Genomic DNA, 24,670 nt, shown 5'->3' on the forward strand with positions numbered 1-24,670 from the left:
AGAGACGTTGAAGAGGGGCTAGTCACCCCCTGTTTGCTATCACAACAGACATCACAGCTGGTCACCACAGTCCCTTCTCCAGCGTCTACCGCATAGCAAGCAGGGGAAAGCCTTAAGACATTTGCCTTCTTCTCTCACACTGTCAACCTGTTCTTAAACCAGCTTAGCGAATTTAACTCCCCTGCCTGCCACCTTTATAGCCAGGTGTGGTCACATTGTTTTAGCTTTGTTCAGTTTGAGAGCTAATGTTATTTTGAATCAGAATGATGAGAAGAGAAAGAACAGGTCAGAAGGAGATGGTACCCTTGGTTTAGGTCTCAGTTACCATGTTGAGGCTCTCATTTCCAAACCTTTCTTTGGACTTTTATGTCTATACTTACTATTCAGGCTTCACAGAGATTCAGTTACTGGACAGAATTTTTTTTAACTAAAATCCATATTTATTCACATTTCATCTATTTATCTATTAATTGAAGGATAATTACAGAATTTTGTTGGTTTCTGCCAAACATCATCATGAAGGGCAGAAATATTTGAGCTTTAACTAAAAGAATTTGGCTTTAGGGTGGGGCCCTTTACCGGAAGTTAGGGAGAATCAAGCATATTACTGAGATGAGCTCATGGTTAAGATTGGGTGTCCAGAGGTGACAACCCTCCAGTTTCAGGGCCTCAAAGAGATGGACATGGCCTCAGGAGTTGTCTGGTCCAGTCTTCCATTAACAAAAAAATAAAACTCTTCTCCAGAATTCTTGACAGAGGGTAGTTCACATTCTTTCAGAGGTGGGGTTTACTACTGCACAGAGGAGCTTTCTCCAATTAAAAAGCAATTAAGGGCACAGGGAAATTTAAAGGGGTGAGAAAATTGTGCTAGCTTTGACTGTACTGATATTTATACAACTGTAGACTTTTGTGAAAACTCACCCGGCTATACAACAAAAAGGGTGAATTTTGCTGTAGTTAACTAAACCTTAATTTTTTTAATGGGGAAAAGGACGAGCAACTAGACAAATACCTGGACATTAGCTCAAATTATTACAAAGAAAGAAAAAGGGAAGGAGAGGAGGAGGGAGGGAAGAAAAGCTATCTAGACCTTCTATTAATCTACAGTATGTGCTCGAGGGAACAGGACTTGGTCTTCTTGCTTCTTCTTTTCAGTGTCTGGACAGTACCTGGCCTGCAGAAGGCCTGTGCTGAGTATTTATTAAATCATCGAGGCCCCTGAGTCACTCTCTAAGCAGATGGAGACAAGCTCACTTACTTTCCCACACACCACCCACTGGATATTTGAAGATGCTCTCCTTCCTCATTCTTCTCTGGGCTGAGTTTAAACCGTCTTTGTTCTTTGACTCTTCATCTCCTGTTGTGATTTTCCTTTCTCACCCTGCCCGGCGCCGCTCCTGATTTGCTCCCTATGGGTGGTCTGGGGCTAAAAACGCAGCCTCTGAGGGGATCTGGACCCCAGAAGAAATACAGTGGGTTCCCACTTCTGTAGACGGTGTTAATACACAGCAAGCCTTATCCCCTTCCTTACTAAGGGCTTGGTAACTGGATCGTGAAGGATTTCTTACCAGTAGTCTTCTAAGAATGGAGCTCCTAAAAGTAGGGAGGCTAGTGGTCCATCCAAGAGATCAGGTGGCAGCAAACCCAGCCTTATCAGTGTCTTGACTGAAATGAAGCCAGGTCCTGCCCCTGGTTTGAGACAGCAGCGGTGCTGTTTATAAGTCTTTCTGGGCAGTACTGTATTACAGGTCCCACTTCTTCACCGTGAGTCATAGCGAGTTAGAAATTCTGAAAATTAAACTTATAGGTGCCATGAAAAATCTAGACTTTTTTTTCCCCTGACAGTGCCAGGGGAAGATGTATAAATAGGTAAACAGAGAGCAGTATTTCTCAACCAGGGTTGTTTTTGTCCTTGCAGAGGACATTTAGCAATGTGTGCAAGACGTTTTTTGTTGCCACAATGGGGGAGGGTGGGTATGTACTATTGGCGTCTAATGGATGGAAGCCAGAGATACTGCTAAAGACCCTAAAATGCACAGGACACGCCCCCTACACACACACACAGGACACACCCCCTACACAGGCACATACACACGGGACACGCCCCCTACACACAGGCAAACACACACGCACACACACACACAGAGAAATGATCCTGCCCAAGATGTTAGTAGTTCTGAGGCTGTGAAACCAATATGGAAATAATAATAATTTTTTAAAAATCAATGTCTAAAGTACTCATTATTTTGAAGGTTTAAATTTTTTAATGTTTTGACATTTAATTAAATGTAAGTATATAACCAGAAAACATAAAGAAATTTGTTCAAAGAATAACAAATCTGAAAGGGCTCCTAAGAGGCTACATCACCACGAACTCCAAGCCAGAAATGATCTAAATGAATTCAGACAGATGGGTGTCTGAAGACATATCCTAAGGACTGTCAGCTAAAGCTGAAAACGAGACTCACACAACTCGGTTCCAGCATTCACACAAAAGAGATTGGCTCGTGTTTTAAATTTCAGCCCGGCTTCTTCAGATGTGTTTGTCTTCAGATGACCTCTGAGATGAGGCGGTATTTCAATCTGGGTTAGCCCATCCTTTTGAATCAAGGGTGTGATTCTGGTGTGATGAGAATGTGCTTAGAGAGGAGAGAGATCTCATTACAGATGATTGGGATTGGGTATTTTGGTACTCAGGGCTGTTTATTTGCATCAATTTCCTAGTGACAGTACAATCTGGTTTAACTGGGAGTCACTGTGAGCTTGTGTAGCCCGATATGGCTACATTTGCCGAAGCAGGGAGATTAAAGCAACATATGTCAAGTTGTGATATAGGACAATCCACTTGAAAAGACTTTAATTATAGGGCCTATTTTGGGAGGGTAACTGTGCTTTTTGTGAGGTGTATTTTGGGATCTGCTAACCCAACTTCAAGGCCAGTAATATCTTCCCAGAAAGGGTGTGGTTGTGTGCTTGTTGCCTAAATATTTTCTTACCCAAAGCTTTGGTATTTGGTACTTTCCTTCGACTTTACTCCCCTTCATTTTTCTTTTCCTGATAATCTTTCCTCTCGCAAGAATGCTATGAAAATGCATTCTGGGAAGCTGGAGAAGAGAAGGATGAAAGATCTCATTTAGATGGCCAAGTCCAGAGATTTAGGGGTGTTACGTTATCAGTCTGCTGTTTTTAAGACGAATAGAGTTTGGAGGAATGTCCCAAGTAATAGTAAGCAGAATCACAGGAGACTGTAAGAACTACACGTACTGTATGTGTCTATTAGCAGAACTACACACTTACAACTACTTGTTTCCAGTGCCCCTTTTCCAACCCATGGCTAGTTCTTGTGGGCCATCTATCTGGTTTTACTTTTGTTCTTTGAGATTCTTGCCTTTTTCCAGCCCTGCCTCTGGTGCCTCAGGTGAATACATGTGTGTGTGTGTGCGTGCATGCGTGCGTGCGTGCTGGGTGGGGGGGTGGAGAGGGTGGGGCATTGTCTTCCTGCCTTGCTCTTCAGGTGGCTCCCACACTAACCTATGTGAACCGCAGCTTGATTCTCGCCTTTATCAGGGCGTACAGATTGCGTGCAGCAGCCCTGCCCAGCTTCTCAGATGCCCTTTTGTGAGCATCTCTGGAAGCTTTAAAGAACAGAGTGGTATGACCTGTTGAAAGCCAGCCCTGTGCATGCTGGCCCTGCTTTGGTGTGCATGAGAGCAGGTGCAAGGTTGAGCAGATGCATCAACCTTGTACTCTTGATCTTTGAAGTAATTCCCATCATCAGTTATCCCTTGCTCTCTAAGAGAAGTGTTCTTCTGTCTCCAGGTCAGTTTTGGCGCCGTCCTAAACCAGCCTCATTGAAGCTGAATTGAGGCTGCCCTCCTGCTTGTCTGCCCCAATAGTTCACGTACTTAGAATCTACTCTAAAATTCACACTGTTGTGTGGTTGTTACCTCCAGCAACACTTGTATACCAGAATTTCCCACTTATGGAGGGAAAACATTTTCAGAATAAGTAGCTGACAGGTATTCTAGTACATGACTGGAGAGCTGACATTGTGTCATATATCTCACCTAGGATCCAGCTGATGGGACCCACCCACCCCCCAGGCCCTGACAGGGTGCCCACATGTGAATGCACGTGATGATACCATTTGTATGACCCACTTAGGTTCATAAGAAGCTGCCACACATTTGCTCCTCCCAAACCACTTCTTAGGTGGAGGAGCAGGTGCCATACCCAGATAAAATCTGATGCTCAGAGACTATAGCCTTAGTCTCAGGCAGGGGGCGTTTGGGAGTGCGGACCTGTTTGTTATCCTGCCCTCAAAGAGAAAGTAACTACTGGCATGTGGAGGGACAGGGGTGGGGCAGGGGTGGTACGTGTCCTGCCGTGTCTGGGACAGCCTGCCCAGTGAAGAACTGTCCCCAATGCAGCATGCACTGCGGCCCTGCTGAGAAGCACTGCTCTGAGGCTGAGTGGCTGCTATACAGCAGACTGGGGCTCATGCCCACTCTCTCTCAATCCGAGGTCAATATGTCCCTCTGCACGTTGGAGGCATCACAGAATTCATTCCGCCTTCTTTGGGAGCGCGCACTGCGGTGAAATTGAACTCAGAGTAGCTGTTCCTTGGATTGTGCCATTGCTGCTATAGCGCCAGACCTCCGCTGCAGCATCCTGCAGGGGAGGCAGCCTCTCTGGGACCTCTGTGCCTGGCCTTCCTCTGTCTGTGTCCAGCACAGAGAGAGACTGTGTGTGTATTCTCTTCGGAAGAGACTAAGGAGGCTGCTCCACCCAAAGCCTTTGACCTCGTCTTACTGGCTCACAAACCATCCACAGGGGCAATTAGGTTTCAGTGTTAGGAGTTTTTGATATGATAGCTTAGGTTTCCTATCTACCTGCTGCACTTCTACAGCCTGTTGGAGCTTTGTTTAAAGTTTGGTTTTGATGTCGGCCAGCAAAGAAGCCAAGACAGTGGCTACATCAGTTTGAATGAGCACACATGAAAGTTGATTAACATGGTAAAAATAAAACCATGTCGAATGAAAAGGCGCACAGTGAAGCTGACTTGAATATATCAACATTGAAGGGGTTATGTGAAGGGGAGGAAGTGATAGTATCTCATCTTTTTTTCTTCTTCTTTCCTGGCTTTCCCCTCCTTCTCTCTCTTCCAGATTCTATCTCAATTTTTTATTTTGAAAACTTTCAAACCTACTGGCTTGGGGGAATGATAATTACCTGTATATCCTTTATTTAGATTCACATGTTAGTCTATATTTGCCATATTTACCTTCTTTATCCCAATATATGTAATACATATAATTATATGTAACATATGTAATATATGATATATATTATATGTAGTATGTGTTATATAAATTTTGCAAAACCATTTGAAAGTTGCAAACATCTTGACCCTTTGCCTCTGAACAGTTCACCATGTATCTCCTAAATATAAGGACTTTCTGCTACATAACCACAATGCTATTAGCTAATAAGAAATATAACAATAATTCCGTAATATTATCTAATACTCAGTCCCTTGTCCAGTTGTCCCCGGCTGGCTGTGGTATAGAATGTCCTGCCTTCACAGGGTTATTTACCTTGCTCCTCACTTCCTGAAAGTTGTTAAGTCTAGAGGCTTGACATGAGAGGCAGGTGAGACCTCTTTTGGGAAGAATTCTTCATAGGCGGTATTCCATCCTTGATGTCACATCACATCAGGAGGCAGATGCTGTCAACCTGTCCCTCATCCCCAGTGCTCAGTCGGATCTCATAGGTCAGGTGGTAACCAGACCTCACCAACGTCCAGAAGCACTTAGAGTAAGTAAGGCATCTGTGGGCTGGTACCTGGGTCCTTTGTCAGCATCCTGTCCCCCACCTACCTTTCATCCAGAGATTTGAGTAGCAATAATCCTAGCTTGCATCAATTATCACACTGGGATAGTGTCTGATAGTTTTTATCCTTTGCTTTCACTTCCTCAGTTCTTTATAGTGAATGACCTGGGCCTTCATATTTTTCAGTGATGACTTTTAAGCCACTTCTTGGTAGTCAGCTTGATTTTGCTGTGATAATAGATTATGCTAAACATTTTCCTTTCTCACCTTCAGAATAGGGAGTAACTTGAGCAGAGCAGTTACAGCGTACCAGGACCACACAGACTCCTTACCTATAGAACTCCTTTCACTTTTTTCCCTCACAACAGCTCAGACTAGCAAGCAAAGTGACTTGCTCAGGGTCACCCAGCTCCTGCAGTGGAGCCAAGATCAAGCAGATTTGTCAGAGTTTCCCACTCATTCATGTTCCCTCCGACCCCCAACCCTGGCTGTGTCTCCCACCCTGCAGTTCTTGCCTTAGATGAATGCCTGCCTGACTGATGGGTCCGTGAACAGCGAAGGTCAGTGAGGGAGGTGCAGGAGAGACACATGCCACCCTAAAAGGGCCAGGTGCCACGGGGTTTCTGACAGAGGTGGCTCAGTACCACCAGAGATCTCCATCTGTGTGTTAACCATTCCAACTGTTTAATATTGGCAACTAATTTATATATTCTGATACTTTTTCAGCCAAGTCGTCAGTTTTCTCCACCAGCACGGCTGCTGGCTGAGACTGTCTTGACTCAGCCTGGTTTTGCTTAGAAATGGAATTCATGGTTTTTCTGTTTTTAACACCCTGTTTAAAACGGGTATTACTAGTCTTGAGATGGGATGCTTTTTTGATTGGGGGGAGTGTTTGATTTTTGAAGAGGGAAAGTCGGTCTTCAGGGAAGTTTTCTTTAATTGATACATTATTATAAACCCTTCATTTTATAGGATTTTCTTTTTCACTGAATCACCACAGTTCATTACTGAGCTGCACCTTCACACAGATGGTTTCAGAGAGCTAGAACAGATATGGGGTGGGGATTGGGGAAGGGGCAAGTGCCCCCCAGTAGGTAAGACCGCTGGCTGGCTTCGCTGGACCAGGACAGGGGAGATCAGGCTGTTCAGTTTCTGAGGATCAGCTCTCCACGTGTACACACACAGCAAGCCAGCAGCTCCTCAGACATAAACACAGACACACTGAACAAAAATGGGATTTCTTAACTAGTAGGTTAATAGCACAGTCATAGATATTTCATTCATAGCTCTGAAGGAAAGCAAATACACTTCCCTCTGAATATCATCTGTAGAATTTGTTTTTCCCCCAAAAATGTTCTCCGAGTCCTTGCAGGGCAATGAAGTCTGTCTGTTTCACCTATCATGTACTCCTTGTTCTCGTGTTTATTTAACTGTGTTAAGGAGTAACAGGACCTGCAAACTTGTTCCTGTGAGAAGAACTGAAGCAGAACTGACAGACAAACAGCAGGACTTCTCAGGATGGGCCTCAGTTGTTGTAGTGCTGCTGAGGATAAAGACCTCTTAGGTTAATTCTAATTGTTCCTAGCAGAATGACTCCTGAGTTGGGAGCAATGGGGAATGATTGTAGGTAAAGACCTTCTCTGGTCTTACTTGCTCATGCAAGAGCTTATTCCTGCCCTCCCATTTTACCAGATTAGTAACCTGAGGCACAGAGAGGTTGAGTCCTGTCCAGGTCAAACCAAATTAGTAGCCTGGGTCTTTTGTGATTGTGACTCAGGTTTCCTAAAGCTAAAAATTTCAGTCAAGTAGTGCTTCACCCCATGTGTCATCTTATTGTCAGCAATGTTTATTTCCATGCAAACCCTCCATAACTCAGCTTACCACCACCAATAATGTTTAACAGGTGAAGAAACGAAAGTCCAAGTCGGTGTTGTTCAGAAGCAGAAATAGAAGACAAGGAGCATGTGTAATTATAATTTTCCAGTAGCCATGTTGAAAGAAAGTAAAAAAAAAACAGGTGAAATTAATTTTGATAGTGTACTTTAACCTAATAGATATCTAAAATATTAACATATCACCATGTAACCAATGTTCAAAATAACTGGAATTTTTGTAGCAAGTCTTTGAGATCTCAGTGTGTACTTTACACTTTAAACAGTACATCTCAATTTAGCCATATGTCAAGTATCCAGCCTGGCTAGTGGCTCCCATTAGCGGGCAGCAAGGCAGTGTGGTGGCCCAAGGTCATACCTAGCTAGATTCTTTAAGTCTCTTAAGAAAAACTTCAGCAGCTTTTTTCTTCTCCCCCTAATCTGAGGCCACATATTTCTGTCCTCTTTGTGTCACTTTTTCCCCAGCTAACTCTAATTACAGGGGATGCTTGGTTTGGCCATAACCACAAGCTCAGCAGTTTTCCACCAGTCCTGGCGGCTGGTGAGACCAGCACACTCTGCCTTGTAAATGATAGTGTGAAGCATTCTTCCAAATTTCTCCACAGCAGTTTCCATGATTTCCTTTCTCTTAGGAATAGCTCAGTGGAATTTTGCAAAGCCAGGGAGATTTTTTTCAATGCATCCTTTCTTAAAGACCCATTCTAATCAATGAATGAATCTTAAAATACTTGCTACCTAGTAGGCTCCCCACGACCTCAGCAGACCAAAAAATCATCACACATTTTTTTTATCTGTTTCTATAGTGAGATACCTATGTTAATGCATGATGGCTTATTTTCTTTTTGAACTAATCAAATATTTCCCCAATATATCAGTCCCATTTTGAGCATTATTTACAAAGACACTGAGAGCATTATTTGCGGTGAAACATTAGTAAAAATCAGATTCCATTTCCACTCAATGTCAAGTGGAAAACTTGAAGGCCACTTGAAGTATTAGCCTGTAATACCTCCCAGAAACAGAAATGTCAGAAGAATGGTGACGGGCTCCTGGAGTTTGTTATGATGGACTTCCCGCAAACAGAAATCCTGATTTGTAAAAATCTAAATGATAGTGCAGGAGATCCAGGTTCGATCCCTGGGTCAGGAAGATCCACTGGAGAAGGGAAGGGCTATCCACTCCAGTTTTTCTTACCTGGAGAATTCCATGGACAGAGGAGCCTAGCAGGCTATAGTCCATGGGGTTGCACAGAGCTGGACACGATGGAGCGACTAACATTTTCCCTTTTTTTTCCGGGAAAAAGATTGTCCCGTTCTTAATTAGAAGCCAGCCCTCCACGTCTTCCAAAATTCTCAGTTAAGAATAGAGAAAATAATATGTTATCCTGTGGCCTTGCCTACTAATTGAAGAATGGCCCCATAAAGCCAAATAAGTGCATTTCCCCTGATCTCCTGCGTGCTGTCTTCTTTAGATTTTGGCCTGATGTCCGTTTCTCTTATTCACAGACCCCCTGAAATCTGTCATTTAAAACACTTTAGGTGTAAGGTTGCATTTAGAATCAGAACAATAAGTTGCAAGGGCTGTTTCTTCTCATTTGACTACTCTCCTGTAGTGATGCTCACTTTGACTCCCAAATCACAGTCCCCTTATTCCCTCTGATTTGAAAGTATTTTTATGTCTTTGAGTGGATAGCTCATGTTCATTTCAGAATGTCATTTAGTAGCCACATTTCTGCTAAATAACCAGAGATTATAGTTGACCCTAGCCAAGAAGCTGAGCACCTAGATTTTGTTTCCAAGTATGGTGCAGAGTAGAAATGTTTTCGTTTCATCTTCAATATTAATAGTAGACTGAGAGTGATGGACGGGCCTGGATGTGAGGAAAAGAAAGGAAATGTAGATTGTAGTGGCAGACCATCATCTGCTGAAGGGATTCTTGACCTGGGGTTTTTATCAGAACCACCTGAGAAGCTGTTAAAAATCCTGGTGTCCAGGCCCTGCTGTCAGAGCTCCTGAGGACATGACCCAAGCAAGTGTACAAGGACCATCTGCTCTTCCTCAACTGCATTTGTTGTGAAAATTAAGGGAGAAATTTACTCTATGAAAAGCATACCTCATTGAACTTTGTTGTTCAGTCACTCAGTGCGGTCCGACTCTTTGCAAGCCGATGGACTGCAGCACACCAGGCTTCCCTGTTCTTCACTATCTCCCAGAGCTTGCTCAAATTCATGTCCATTGAGTTGATGATGCCATCCAACCATCTCATCCTCTGTCACTCCCTTCTCCTCCTGCCCTCAATCTTTCCCGGCATTAGGGTCTTTTCTAGTGAGTCGGCTCTTCACATCAGGTGGCCAAACTTACTATCCTAAAATACATGCATACATTGAAATTTTTGATACCCACCATGGAGAATATTTTGACTGTCATGTGCTCTGGGGTCTGAAGATAAAGCTCACAGTTGAAACAATCATTCATCCACTCAGTCAGCATTTAAAGGTCAGTGCCCAGTGTTGTTCCTGCCCTGGGGAAACAGACACAGCACATGTCCTGAAGCATTTTGTGTTATGGATGAGATCAATATCCAATATCTGGCATCACCAACTTGATGGACGTGAGTTTAAGCAAGCTCCCAGAGTTGGTGATGGACAGGGAAGCCTGGCGTGCTGCAGTCCACGGGGTTGCAAAGAATTGGACACGACTGAGCGACTGAACTAAATGTCCAACAATTACAACGCAGAGTAAAGTGTAATGAGTGTGTCTGCAGAGCAAAAAGAGAGGAGACCCCCACAAACATATACACACATTCTCAGTCCTACCCCATTGCTTTTAAGGTGGAAGGCGGTAGGCAGTGTGGGAAGGATTCACAGAGGGGCCAGAGAGCATGAGTCCAGAGGCTTGAGTAAAGAATATTCTGACTGTTTTGCAAAGGGATGGCTCTCAAATTTTGGTTCTAAAGTAAAACAAGGTCTTTATGACATCATTTGTCTTTTAAGGTGATTCAACAGCCTTTGATGTGATTCAATTTGTTTATCCTGATCTGTGTTGTCCCAGCCCAAGTCACATGGCTGACACATAGTAGGCACAGTGGGTGTGCTGAGTTGAATTGATGCTTCCAATAGTTTAGCCTTTCCTCTGACAAACTGTTAAGACACAGTAGTATCCTAGGGAGGGTAATAATGCCAGTATATAATTTTCAAAATAGTACCCAAGTTACTTCTCCAAGTATTATTTCTAAAAGACTAAAAAAAAAAAAGAATTGCTCTTAAAGGAGAGCACATTAAGAATATGTGAGTAGTTCCTGCTGGTACATGTCATGGTGCGATTTGATTTTTATATTTTGGGAACAGTCACTCTTCTTTCTAACCTAATTTTTACTCTCTCTCATTTGTAAATGTATCTGAGGTTTTGGAAGAGCAACTGGGCCACAAAGCCAATTGATCATGGCATTCCTTACTAAGTCTGTCATTAGTGTACACAGAGAAAACAGCATTGTATTTACCTAGATATTGAATGCTTTTTCAGGATTTGGGGGGCAGAAAGTATTTGAGAGTAGCTGTTGACACTGCATTGAAAAAAATACAGCCAGTGCTGAGGAGCCTACTTACCCAGAGCAACGGTTCTCCCTGCACATTTTTGCAGCTTACGTGCATGCATGAAGCCACTTCAGTCGTGTTCAACTCTTTTGCAACCCTTTGGTCAGGCTCCTCTGTCCGTGGGATTCTCCAGGCAAGAATACTGGAGTGGGTTGCCAGGCCCTTCTCCAGGGGATCTTCCCTACCCAGGGATTGAACCCGCATCTCTTATGCCTTCTGCATTGGCAGATGGGTTCTTTACCACTAGCACCACCTAGAAAGTCCCTTTTGCAGCTTATGTCCCAGTTACCACCACTGATTACTTTGATGCTGCAGAGCATAACAGGGAAATCTGTGACCTTTTACCCCTGGTATAAAAAGGAAGGAGAAGATTCAGCTCACATACTTCTTTGCTCGGAAAGCAGTATTTCTAGAGGTGCCCTGTGTGTTGGAATTTTTTGCTGTTAGTCTATCTGTTTCCCAAGCCTAAAAACAATATGCCCCCAGCCCTGTTCCATTAAATAACCATTCTGGTTGGAAAGAAAGTAGATCATGCCACAGAAGCTGGGCCTGGGGTTTAAAATGGCAGGATGAGGTTTAAAATAGCCTCAGCTTGTGATTAAATCCAATCGCTCCACTGCTGACCAGCTGTAGAGTCTTGGGCAAGTCACTCCACCTCTGAGAACCTCACTTTCTCATTTCCGAAATGGCAGTTAAAGATGAAAGCAGATAAGAAGCATGATGCTAACACAATGCCTGGCGCTAATACATGCTTACTGTCTGTCAGGTCTCTTTACTTCCCCTCGTTAACATGCAGTTTGATCATTTTCTTGTTTCAAAACTCTTCAAGACTCACCTTACCCTCTGATAAAGACCTTAATACTTTAGCCTGGTATTCATGGCCTTTTACCATCTGTCTGTCTCACCTTTCTACCACATCTCTTCATCTTATAGCAAAACCAAACCATCTCTGTGCCCTCAGTGGGTCTCAGGCACTCACTCTGTTCTTGGAATGCCCTCTGCCCACCTCTTAAATCTAAATCCAATCTGCTGCAAAGCTCATCTCTTTTTTTTTTAAATTGAGGTATAGTTGATTTACTGAATGTTGTGCCATCTCTGCTGTACAGCAGAGTAACTCAGTTATACACATATGTATATTCTTTTTTAAATATTCCTTTCCATTATGATTTATCCCAGGAGACTGAGTATAGTTCCTTGTACTGTACAGTGGAACCTTGTAGTGTATCCATTCTAAATGTAATAATAGTTTTGCATCTATGCAAGGCTCATCTTAAATGCCACTTCCTCCTGGTCCCTCAGACTGGAAAATTCACCTCCTTGTCCAACCTTGTCTTTCTCATCACAGGTGCTCAGAGAGGTTTTTCCCCTGGTGAGCCTTCTCTTCTTTTTCACAAGGCCTGCAGATGGCCATCTTCTTCTCTGTGCACATGCATCCTTCATGTGTCTTCCTCTTATAAGGACACCAGTTCCAGGGACTAGGGCCTTACCTTTATGACCTCATTTAACCTTAATGAAAAGACCCTGAAGCTGGGAAAGATTGAAGGCAGGAAGAGAAAGGGGAGACAGAGCATGAGATGGTTGCACGGCATCATCGACTCAAGGGACATGAGTTTGAGCAAACTCTGGGAGATCTGAAGGACAGGGAAGCCTGGCGTGCTGCAGTACATGGAGGCACAAAGAGTTGGACACAACTGAGCAACTGAACAGCAACAACTTCTGTATAAGCTTGATCTCCAAGTCCAGACATGTTGGAGATTAGGGTTTCAACGTGCGAATTTTGAAGGGACAGGATTCAGTTAGTTACATATGGGTATAAAAGTCCAGCTGGATCCTCTGAGGGAGTGTGGGGGGTAGGGGGGGGGGGGCGGTGTGGGTGTGTGTAATTTCCCTCTGCTACTAGCCTTCTTCTTCTCTACCCTCATTGCGGAGTACCACAGAGGGGCAGCCACTGTGTTGTTCCCCTGGGTCTCTAGCCTTGGCCAGCCCAGTACCGCTGCTCCCCCGCCATCCCGCCCACAAAGAGCCCACTTCCGCCCTCACCAAGCGCTCCGGAGACCTGCACTGCCTCACGCAGCGGTCCCATCACAGCCCCCTCCTGGTTGCCCACAGCCAGCCAGGGAGAACAAGAGAGAATAAGCCCCAGCAGGAAAGGGAAGGAATTAAGGGACCGAAGCAGAAGGGTGACTCTTTTGTCTTAAAGGAAAGAAGTGAAGCTTTTCCTTTCACTTCTCTGTTAAACATTGTTCACGGGCTATTTTTTTCCTCCACATTTCTCAGGTCTGAAAACCACTGAGGCATCCCTTAGCTCTACAAGTTTAGACAGTTGATAAGCGATGTGAGAGAATGCAGTCTAATTGGGTCCTTCGTTAACCCACCCCTGACTTACAGAGGGAGGTGATTTGGTTACAAACCGTTTTTACTCTGCTCAATCAGGGGTTCCACGTGCTGTCATCTGCTTGTAAATTAGCTGGAGGCACAAGCTTTGCATTATGCAAAGTATTTATTCTTGCAGTTAATATGCTGGAAAGTGTGGTTTCACACGTTTCTTCTGATACAAAGGTTCTCACCCAGTAGTGAACCAGTCACCTGGGGAGCGTGTACAAAGTGCCAAGTCCATCCTTCCTCCTCCCCACCCCCACCCCATGAGAGTGTAAGTGTGGGAATGAGAGGACGGGGCCTCCCTAACCCTACCCTGGAAACCCCGGAGTCATTGCTTCTTACTTTCTTACTTCCTCAGAGATTTCTTACTAATTTTTTTCAAATATAGAATTCTTTTTTTAATTCTTGACAAAACCCAGGAACTAGTTTGTTTTTTATTGTTTTATGATGGAAAGCTTCAAATTTACAGAAAGTAGACAGTGTCACGTAATGGACCCCATATCACCCAGCTCCAGTGATCATCCACATTCTGCTATTCTTGCTCTTCTGTGCCTGGATTATTATTACTTTCTGACGAATTCAATTTTATTTCCTAGATAAGGAAACAAGTGTAATCTGCGAACTAAAAGTTGGTTACATGTCCTTGCAAGTGTTTCCCCCACTTTTCTGCATTTACTCCTCACAGCAGTCCCAGGCATTGTTACCCGCATTTTATAACCTTGGAAATGGAAGCTCTCAGAAATCACACACCTGCCAGGCCCTCAACTAGTAAGTGCTCAAGTAGGGTTCACTCCCAGAGGCATCTGAGAAGTCTGCTTTCTCCCCCTAAGCTACACCTTAGAAGAATAAGGACCGTACAAAATCAGTAGGTCCAGCACAGCACATATACTAAAATTGGAATGATACAGAGGAAATTAGCATGGCCCCTGTGCAAGGATGGCACAAAGTCATGAAGCGTTCCAGATTTTTTAGGGAGGTGGGAGGGGGATTCAGGATTGGGAACTCATGTACACCCGTGGCGGATTCATGTTGATGTATGGCAAAACCAATACAGTATTGTAAAGTAAAAATAATAATAATAATAAGTAGGTCCAGGTTTCACATATGGACAGATGTACAACTGTATAATAAAGCAAATACCATTTAATGTTAATATCAGAAGCTAGATGGTGTTTGGGCATTCAGTGTAAAATCATTTAAACTTTGTGTTTGAAGTTTTTCACAATAAAATATTGGTGGTGGTGGGGAATTTCAGTAGAAGCAGACTTTGTCTTTCTCATCAAGCAGGACACAAACAAGCTAGTTTCAGATACCCATTCTATGGATATCTGTTCAAAAGACACAGATTGGAAACTTCCTTGAATTTTAATCTTAAAAATAGCAAGCCAGTGATAGAAATTACCTGAAAATGACCTTATCGACATTCCCTGGTGAGGTCTTAGAGAACTCAGAAAACTAGATGCCTTAACTGTGAGAGGGACATGATGATAGACAGTTCTCCAGTTCTGGTCACTTAGGTGGGATTCAGTCATTTACCCAAAGTGACATTTTACATAGTAACATACATCCTGCATGTTGAAGCGCTTCCTTAGTGCAGAAGAACATAACTTTTTTACACTACTTCACAAACACAGCTACCTACACCACTCCATCGTGTGGTACAGGCCCTGCTTTGGCTGGGGAGCTGTCTGGGAACTGCTGAAGGTACAGAGACCCTGGGAGTACAGCCAACAGCCCTCTCCCATTCCTCCAGGGGGCACTGTGTGTCCCAGCAGCCAAGGCTTGGCTGCCATTTGCATTACCCAGCCTGCCCCTTAGCACTCAAGGCCAGGTGCTCCAAGCCCAGGGAGAGCTCTGCCCTTCTAGCTTTAGCCTGCTGTGGATGAAGGAGCTACTTAGTTATACAAAAGCTACATACCCAGAATCCTCACACACTGCAAAACTATGATCACATCAGGGAACCAAGTCAGCCTAACTCACTGATTTCCAAAATTCCAATTGAATCTTGGGGTCCATATGACTCACTGATGTTCATACCATCATACCATTCTTTTTTGATTATACTCTGAGTAGAATTAAAAGCCCTCAAGAGGTAACTATCTCTTGCGTTAAGTACTCCATCAGTGTCCTTCATCCTGAGGTGTCCAGACAGTACAGGCTACAAGGAAGAGCAAGGTTTGTAATTAGACCTGGATGTGAATCCCAGCTTCCACCATTACTGGCTGTGAAACTTGGGGTGGGGAGTGGAATGGGGGCTCCTAGGCTAGGGATGGGGAGACCGCTGCAGTGTTCCTGCCTGCACTACTGCCTTCCTCCTGAGGAAGATTGCCAGTATTATTTCATGTGGTCTTAAACTGGGAACGAGAGTTTGCTCAGTCGTGCATAACAGACATTAAATCTGTTGCCCAATTTGCAATCTAAACTTGCTTGTGGACCTTCCGTCCTTGCTGGTTCCTGCCTGCTACAGCCATCCAAGCACTTGGGACGCATTTCCTTTCTTCCCCGAAGCTGCGAGGGGCCCAGGAGTTGGGCTTCCTTAAATGCAAGCAGATGGAAGCAAGCAGGAGTGTGGAGGCAATTAAAGGATTTCTTCCTCCAAGCAGTACGGGCTTGCTCTCTTTGGTGTGTGGCTGTTCTTGCTCATTTTTATTTTCCATTTGGGCTTTGTCAGCCTGTCAGCTCTTTTCTTCCAAGCTGTGTGTTTTGCTGCTGGTTGTAGGCGCGTGCAAGATGGGGTGACTTGGTTGCTTATTGTTTGAAATCAAAGTTTCCACACCGAGGTATGGATAATGCATGATCATGATGGTGATGCCTATGCTTCATATTTGTAAAATATTCTGCAGCTTAGAGTGCTTTCACATACATCACCATTTCATTTGGCCTGGGCAGAAACAGATTGAAATGATGGCTATGCTCACCCCGCTGGAGTGGGTCTCTATGCTATCTTGTGGGTCTTTGTCTGTATGCTATCTTGCTAGTCATACACAAAGGGGAGGGGAGTAGAATGAAAATTGAAGTCTTTTGCTTTGTTTTCTCTTTCTAGCTTCAGTCAATCAGTTACATATTTTTCAAGCACTTTATGAGTGCACCGCTAAATTCTCTGGTGACCTTTAAATAACTGTAGCAGACAGCCCTTGCCATCAGGGGATTTCCAGTTGAGTTGAGGAAAGAAGACCTGCAACTATGAGTTTAAGTGACAGTGCCCAGCACACGGAGGGCATTGAGTAACTAGGTGTTGGGTGTGTGAGTGAATAAATGAGTGAATGGATGATGCAACCCACCAAAGTCCTGAAGAGCAAGAAGAAGAGCTAGGGAGGAGGGAGTGAGGTTAGCAGTCCTCAGTGGGATGGGACACGGAGGATACAGCAGACTCGGGATACCTGGCTGCCAGGGCGAGAGAACGGGATCACCTGCATTCTGAATTGCCACCCTTAGTGCAGCTGAATGAGAGCTGAAGATGCTAAAGGAAACCATAGAGATACAGACTCTGAAGAGTGAGCAAGGAAAATGTAATATGGGACAAGCAAGAAGGGGGAAAGAGGGAAGGAGGCCAGGAAACAAACCGGAAGAAAGACGTTGCTCATCAGCTGTTGTCAGAAAAAAGGCTAGGGAAGCTACTTCACCTTAAAAGTCTGTCTCCAGGGAGGTGGGAAGGGGGTTCAGGATTGGGAACACGTGTACACCCGTGGCGGATTCATGTTGATGTATGGCAAAACCAATACAATATTGTAAAGTAATTAGACTCCAATTAAAAAAAAACAACCCTGTCTCCTGGTTTTAAGAACCTACCGTATTGCATCTCTCTAGTAGGGAGCCTGGTGGGCTGCAGTCCATGGGGTCACGAAGAGTCGGACATGACTGAGCGACTTCACTTTCACTTTTCACTTTCCTGCATTGGAGAAGGAAATGGCAACCCACTCCAGTGTTCTTGCCTGGAGAATCCCAGGGACGGGGGAGCCTGGTGGGCTGCCGTCTATGGGGTCATACAGAGTCGGACACGACTGAAGCGACTTAGCAGCAGCAGTAGGGACTAGGAGAAGGTGATGGAAGAATTGAGAGAATCAGAGAAATATAGGAGTTGGCCCTATCCCTTAAGAGAGCCTGCCATGCACAGGAAATAGTGAAACAAGGTGAATACCCCACCTGCTGGATGCTGGGGACAAGCCACGGAAGGGAGAGACTTGGAGACCAGTGTAGCCTGAGGAGCTGAGGAAGGCTCCTTGAAGGGGGCAGATGGGCCAAGGCCTGGCTCTTGGAGATGCAGAAACTGCACGGGCAGTTGTGTGGAGGTGTGTACCATCACGGGTGGAGCTCATGTTGGACCAGTGGGCTGGAAGTTGGATCAGATGCTGGAAGAGGGGCAGGGCCCCTGGTGTGGAAGGCTTGGAAGCCAGGATGGGAAAGTTGCTGAGCAAGGGAGTGACGCAGAGGCAGTAAGTGGAATTTTCTTCATGCCCAGAATTCTCATTAGTGTCCTGCTGCCCCAGATGCTGGGCTGGTTCCTACACTGTCCCCTGCTGATGGTGTGAGAGGAAGCTAAGGGAAGGAAATGGCCCCTTGGGATGGCCATCAAAACCTCCCAGAGTCTCCTGGGCCACATACTGCCTCTCCAGTGGTAGAGCAGGCGTCATCTCCAGTGGGGCTGTCAGTAGGACACGCTTCTTAGTGGCTATTTTAGCTGCCATGGAACTGGACTTAGCTTGTGTATTAGACCTTTATGAAGTCTATGTAGCTTCATTATGATGAAATTTTTAAAAATAATATCCATTCATACATACCCCTGATACAGAGGACTTAGGAAGTAAATTACAAAGGACAAAAGTCACCTTTTATTCCATCACACAGAGAGAGTCATGCACATTGTTCATATGTTGTTTAATGTCCCTTCCTTATACAAATTTGGAAATTACTAAAAAATAATTTATTTTAAAAAATAATTATCTTATTTTTTAACTTGACAATAGACCATGAATATTTTTCTAGTTCAGTATTTTTCAATATGATTCCAGTGATATATCCTATTCCATTGTAGGAATGTACCATAATTTATGTGATCAATCAAATAGGAAACCATTCTCCTATTTTTGCTCATTTTGGTTGTTTCCAGCAAATTAGGTTGTTACATATTTTTTAAAACAGCATCATAATGTAATATTTTCAGATAACCTGTTTTCATTAAGTGAATTGAACAGACAAATGCAAATGAATGTAGAATGTTCCTTATGAAGTTTTATCTTACTTTTAGGGTCACTTCATCAAAAATAGTTAATCAACCCAAGAATTACATGTGCTGTAGCATACTTCTCTAAGACTGTAAAAACATGAGCTAACCAAGCCCCATGCTGATAGACATACCTGAACATAGAGGAAGAGTTTAGGGATCCCAGTTGGATCAGGTAGTTCTTAGAATTTAAATGTCCTCCCATGCTTGATTGTAGTGAAATTACAGCAACAACAAAATTTTTAAGTAACCCTCAATATTATCTTCACATACATGAAGAGCCAAGCATTTAAGAACTTTAACCCCCTCTCTGTACCTACCTCTTGACCAGTGTTTAAGACACCACTCTTCTTCCTGATATGGGACACCATTTGGAGGGCTGGTTCCTGCTAACTTTATTATAAGCTGCATAGAAGAGAAGTTGCCAGCTTTATTTTTTCTCTGAGACAGAGTTTGATTTACAGAGATCTGAAACTTCCTGCTTGTGTTTCTTTTCCAGTAATATGTGTGATTCACCACAGTTCAAGGTAACCGCGTCTTATAATGCCTCACTTTTTTCCAGCGGTATTTTTCTATGGGAACCCTAGAATAGAGAGGAATCCTATATGTCTTCCATGATCTCATATTCCCTGCCTCTTAGAGTTTTGCAGTATAATTAGGTTACTTGTTTTTCTTAATTATTTTTAATCATCCAGTGCTGAAGAGGAGGAGGTGAAGGTCAAGAAAAAATAAGCTGTGTTCTGTTTTTAAAACATTACTTTGTATGTTGCTGGTGCATAGGAATAGCATTTTTCATATTGACAAATACCTGGCAATTTGCTAAAGCCTTTAATCAGTTCTAATAATTGACCTGTAATTCTCTTAGATTTTCTGTGTAACCAGTCACATCCATAAATAATTTAAAATTTTTCCTTTGCAATCTTTATCTTTTTTTTTTCTCCCTTACTACTCTTGTTGGGACCTGTAGCACAGTGTTAAAAAGAAGGAGGGCAAACACACATCCTTGGTTTATTCCAGACTTAAAGAGCAGGCTGCTAACATTTCACCACTGAGTATGATGCTTACTCTTGGGACTTGGCTAATTCTTATTAGGTTAAGAAAGTTCCCTTTTGATCCTGGTTTGCTAACAGTTGCTATTTTTTTTAAGTCACAAGTAATTGTTGGATTTTATTCAGTGCTTTGTCTGTGTCTATTGATAAGATTATCGGGGTTTTCTCTTTTAATCTGATAACAGGGAAATCACTGTTGTCAATTTTCTAAAGTTAAACCATCCTTGCATTATTGGTAAAAATCCAGTAGCCATGATATACTTTATGGACTGTGGGTTGAGTTTGCTAAACCGTTTTCGGGCTTGTTTTGTTTGTATTTATCTCTGGGACTGGCCTGTAATTCTCCCTTTTTCCTACTGGCCTTGTCTGCTTTAGATGCACAGGGCGTGCTAGTGCTTCTCTGGTTCCTCTCTTTGAAACCCGCCTCTTTTTTCTGTAAAACCATCTGAACCTAGTGTTTCTTGGCTTTGTTTTCTTTGGCAGAGGGATGCATAGATTTTTAAATGATGAGTCAAAGAATTTCTCTGAAATCTTTTATTTCTTAAGCTTAATGACATGCAGTTGTTCATAGAATATTGTTATTTTTAATCTCTGCTGAACCTGTACTTACATTCTCTCTTTCATTCCTATTTCATTCCATGGTGATTCGTCTATTTTATTAATTTTTCAAAGAAACATTTTTTCCTTTGTTAATCCTTCCTAATGTATCTATATTTTCTGACTTCATTAATTTTATCCTTTGTTATTCCCTTTGTCTAGTTGCCTTGGATTTACGCTTACTGACTTTCTTACTTCTGGAGCTGGATACTCATTAATTATCTATCTTTTTTCTTTTTTAGGATAAGATTTAGGTATTTTCCTCTAAATACAACTTTATTAGAATCTGACAAGTTTTATTATAGAATATTTTCATCATCACTCAGTTCTAAGAATGTTATAATTACCATAGTTGTTTATTCTTTGATTCATGAATTATCAGCAGTGTCATTTTAAATCTTCAAACAAATGAGAGTTTTTAGTAATCATCTTGTTTTGGCATCTAACTTTAAAATTTTTCTTGTTCAGAGAATGTTGTTAGTATGATACTAGTTTCACAAAATTTTTTGAGATTTGGTTCACAGTCTAGTATGTGATCAATTTTTTTGAAAACTTCCATGAAATGTTTTTTAAAAATGCATATTCTCTGATGGGACTGGGGGAGATAGAGTGCTAAATATACCCGTTAGATTATGCCTCTTAATTGTATAGTTCAAAATCTTTATATACTTAATCAATCACTAAGAGAGGTATTGTTAAAAATCTCTTACTGTGTTTATAACGTTGTCCTTTTGATTCTGATGATTTGCTCTGTACATGGTTATATCCATTTCCCGGAAAGAGTATTAAAGAACTCTTCACTGGCGTTGTCCTCTTTGTCTCAGAACACAGATTCCTTCCTTAAGCTTCTAGGTTAATCCAACTTCTCAGAAGCCTTGCCCCCAAGGCATTCGTCTTCTGATTACTTTCTTAGCCTCAACACTGGGATATTTCAAGGGGATCGTAAAACCATAGAGCTGCTATGCTTGAAGGAGACTCAAAGTTCATCTAGTTCAACCAATATCTTTATCCAAATTCTTCTAGAAATCTCTAGTGTCAACATACCTTCTACCAACTTTGGGAAGTTCTCATTATTAAAATGAGTCATAAGAAAATATCCCTTCTTATAACCACGCATCAGGTTTTTAAAGACTGCTTAAAATGTCTTCTTCTCTAAGCAAAGCGATTTTCATTTTTTTATTAGTTTTTCCCCATACAATTCCCCATCCATCCAATATCTTAGTTACTGTTTTATGGACAAGTTCTGGATTCTATGTAGTCATGGCTTGAGAGATTTTCAGGTTTCACATACATATATACATGGGTGTATGTGTACATGTGTTTTTAAGGGATATTTTATTGGATAATTTTTAAGGAAGCCCCTCAAGGAAACATCTTACATGGAGGTCAAAACCCACTGACCACAGTATGTAATGATTTCTCTCTCTCTCCCTCTCTCTCTCTCAAGGGAGGCCATTGTGAAGAGAGACCATGGCCCTTGCGTATTGTTCCAGGCATGTGCTTAATGCAAGAGTGTGCGCTTAGAATCAAAGCCCCTGTGGTCCTTTTCTGAAGGCCGCTCTGCGTAAAGAAGGAGAATAACACACAGGAGCAAATTTCCTGTTTAAAAAAAAAATCCAACTTTGTTTAGAAATTAGCCAGCATGATTTCTGTGTTTTTAATGGAGAACCCTTCTTCTCCCTTTCTAAGGGAGAAGGAAATGGCAACCCAATCCAGTATTCTTGCCTGGAGAACCCCCATGGACAGAGGAGCTTGGTGGGCTATAGTCCATAGGGTCGTGAAAGAGTCAGACACGACTGAGGGACTAAGCAACAGCAATGGAGAACAGGGGGAAACTTGCGCTTCATTTGCTGACATAAAGTAAGTGTTGGTTTGGAAGTCCAAGTCCACAGTTTATACACTGAGGGAAGGTAGTAAAAGGTGTCAGAAAATCTCCTCCCCATGGGAACAGTACCCTATTGTGCTTGCAAAAGTTGGCTGTAAGTCATGAGCACTCCACCCGCTTGCCCTCAGCATCCTCTCCAACCACCAAGAAAGCACACTCCCCTTGGGACCCAGGACTGTTCAGAGTCCCACCTTCAGACAGACAGTGCAGGTAGTATCTTAACCTTTCTTAGCAATGTATTTAAGAAGGAATACTGGGACAATGTTGCCCTTTTCACTTGGTCTCTTGTGGCACCGAGTATTTCATTATCATTGCAGTTTAAATACTCCAAGTTCAGACTAGCTCAGAATGGGTAACAGCAGCCTCCTGTGGTTTAGCACCCCTTAATTGTGGTCTGTTAACCTCCTTAGCTCAGCCTCACTAAGGGAAGACCTCCACGGTAACCAGCAAAACCTCTCTCCTTGGTTAAGTCAAGCTAAGTTTGTGAAGCAACATTACCCAACATACTTATATCAAAAGCACCCACATTTCTAAATATTCTTGGAACCTCAACTTAAGTGCTACCAGATTTCATGCTATTTTTCACTAAATGCCTCATTAGGTCACACTGGCTTTTAAGCAGGCATATCAAACAATTGACTCAAATTGAAATTATTTTCAGCACACACCACCCCCTCAGTCTTTTTCACACATGCTGCTGCTAAACCATATCCCTCATCCTGCCCTATGCAACATTTTTTTCCTTCACTAATTTTTATCATCTCAGTTCTGGCCTATTAATCAGTTAAGGCTTTATTGAGAAAAGCATTTAAATTATCACTTGAGAAAGAATCAAGATTTATAAATATAGAAATGGATTGGGACATTCCTGGCCTCTGGGACTTTTAGAGCAAAGATGGGCATCAGGGAGTCAGAGGGGCATGAAAGACATTTATTAGGGAAGAGTGATGGATCCACTAGGTGGCTTGAGCTTATCACCTGCAACATTTCTATCCCTCCCAAAGTTCACTTCATCTGAGCATTTTGTCAAGCAGATTTTCCCTATCTTCATCTAAGATGCTGGCAAGGTTGTTAAAGATCTCAGGCCCTGTGTTATATCCCTGAGGTCATCTTCTAGGTAGACGTGGACTCCTTGATCAATGCCATTAGCTGTCCTGATAGCCAGCCCACATTTTTCTATCTTGTTCCTCAAGGATTATGAAAGGTCTTTTGGATGTTAGATTACTGAGATTCATAAAGAACCACATTTCTCTGATTCCTGTCAAAACAGAAAGAGGGCTGACTATGCATCCTCTGAAATCATCCTTTATGAAGGGTCAGATCAGACCAAGTGCTGAAACACTTTAGTAGGAATACCCAATTGGCTTTTGTTGTTTTTTACATCTAGCATTCCTAGACACTTTTTCCATAGAACCAGTTTTTTCATAAGATCAATCGAGGTTGAGATTTCAAATATGGAAATGGGATTGAATTTCACCCAAAGCTATTTTTGCTGGCATTCAGGTTAACAATATCGTTCACTTATGCTTAACTGTAAAATACTGGAATGTGTCAACTAGAATGTTAAAAATGAACCATACTTCCCAGTCCCATTCTACCAGTTATCAGCTCTGTCTATCGCTCCATCCTTCCCTCGCCCCCAGCTTCCTAAATCAAGATCAAGATTCATTAACATGGCCTATACCACTAAAACCTCTTCCTAGCTGTGTGTCCCTCATCCAGGAGCTCCCTGGACTGGGCCACCCTGCAGAGAGCTATCAGACCAAGTCACGCTAGCTCAGAGCTCTTCAGGGCTTGTCTTTCACGCTCCAGATTGAGTCTGTCCCTCTCCCTTGGCTGGCGATCTGCGCTTGGCAGCAACCTCCCCATACCTCAGACCCTGCGCCACCTAGTGGATCCATCACTCTTCCCTAATAAATGTCTTTCATGCCCCTCTGACTCCCTGATGCCCATCTTTGCTCTAAAAGTCCCAGAGGCCAGGAATGTCCCAATCCATTTCTATATTTATAAATCTTGATTCTTTCTCAAGTGATAATTTAAATGCTTTTCTCAATAAAGCCTTGACTGATTCCTCCACTGAAAGTAATTTTTTTTTCTCTGCTTCCCTGGTGGCTCAAATGGTAAAGAATCTGCCTGCAATGTTGGAGATCCGAGTTCAATCCCTGGGTCAGGAAGAGCCCCTGGAGAAGGGAATGGCAACCCACTCCAGTATCCGTGCCTGGA

The 24,670-nt window shown here is 42.9% G+C and overlaps 1 protein-coding gene and 1 pseudogene across 4 annotated transcripts in view; both read left to right on the forward strand.

The window, feature by feature from the left end:
- Positions 1 to 24,670, forward strand: part of FYN (FYN proto-oncogene, Src family tyrosine kinase) — a 214,668-nt gene that overhangs the window by 100,157 nt on the left and 89,841 nt on the right. The gene's annotated exons all lie outside the window — the stretch shown is intronic.
- LOC128053615 (uncharacterized) lies at positions 14,565 to 14,664 on the forward strand (annotated as a pseudogene).

Source organism: Budorcas taxicolor, chromosome 9, assembly GCF_023091745.1.
Source record: "Budorcas taxicolor isolate Tak-1 chromosome 9, Takin1.1, whole genome shotgun sequence".
Lineage (NCBI taxonomy): Eukaryota > Metazoa > Chordata > Mammalia > Artiodactyla > Bovidae > Budorcas > Budorcas taxicolor.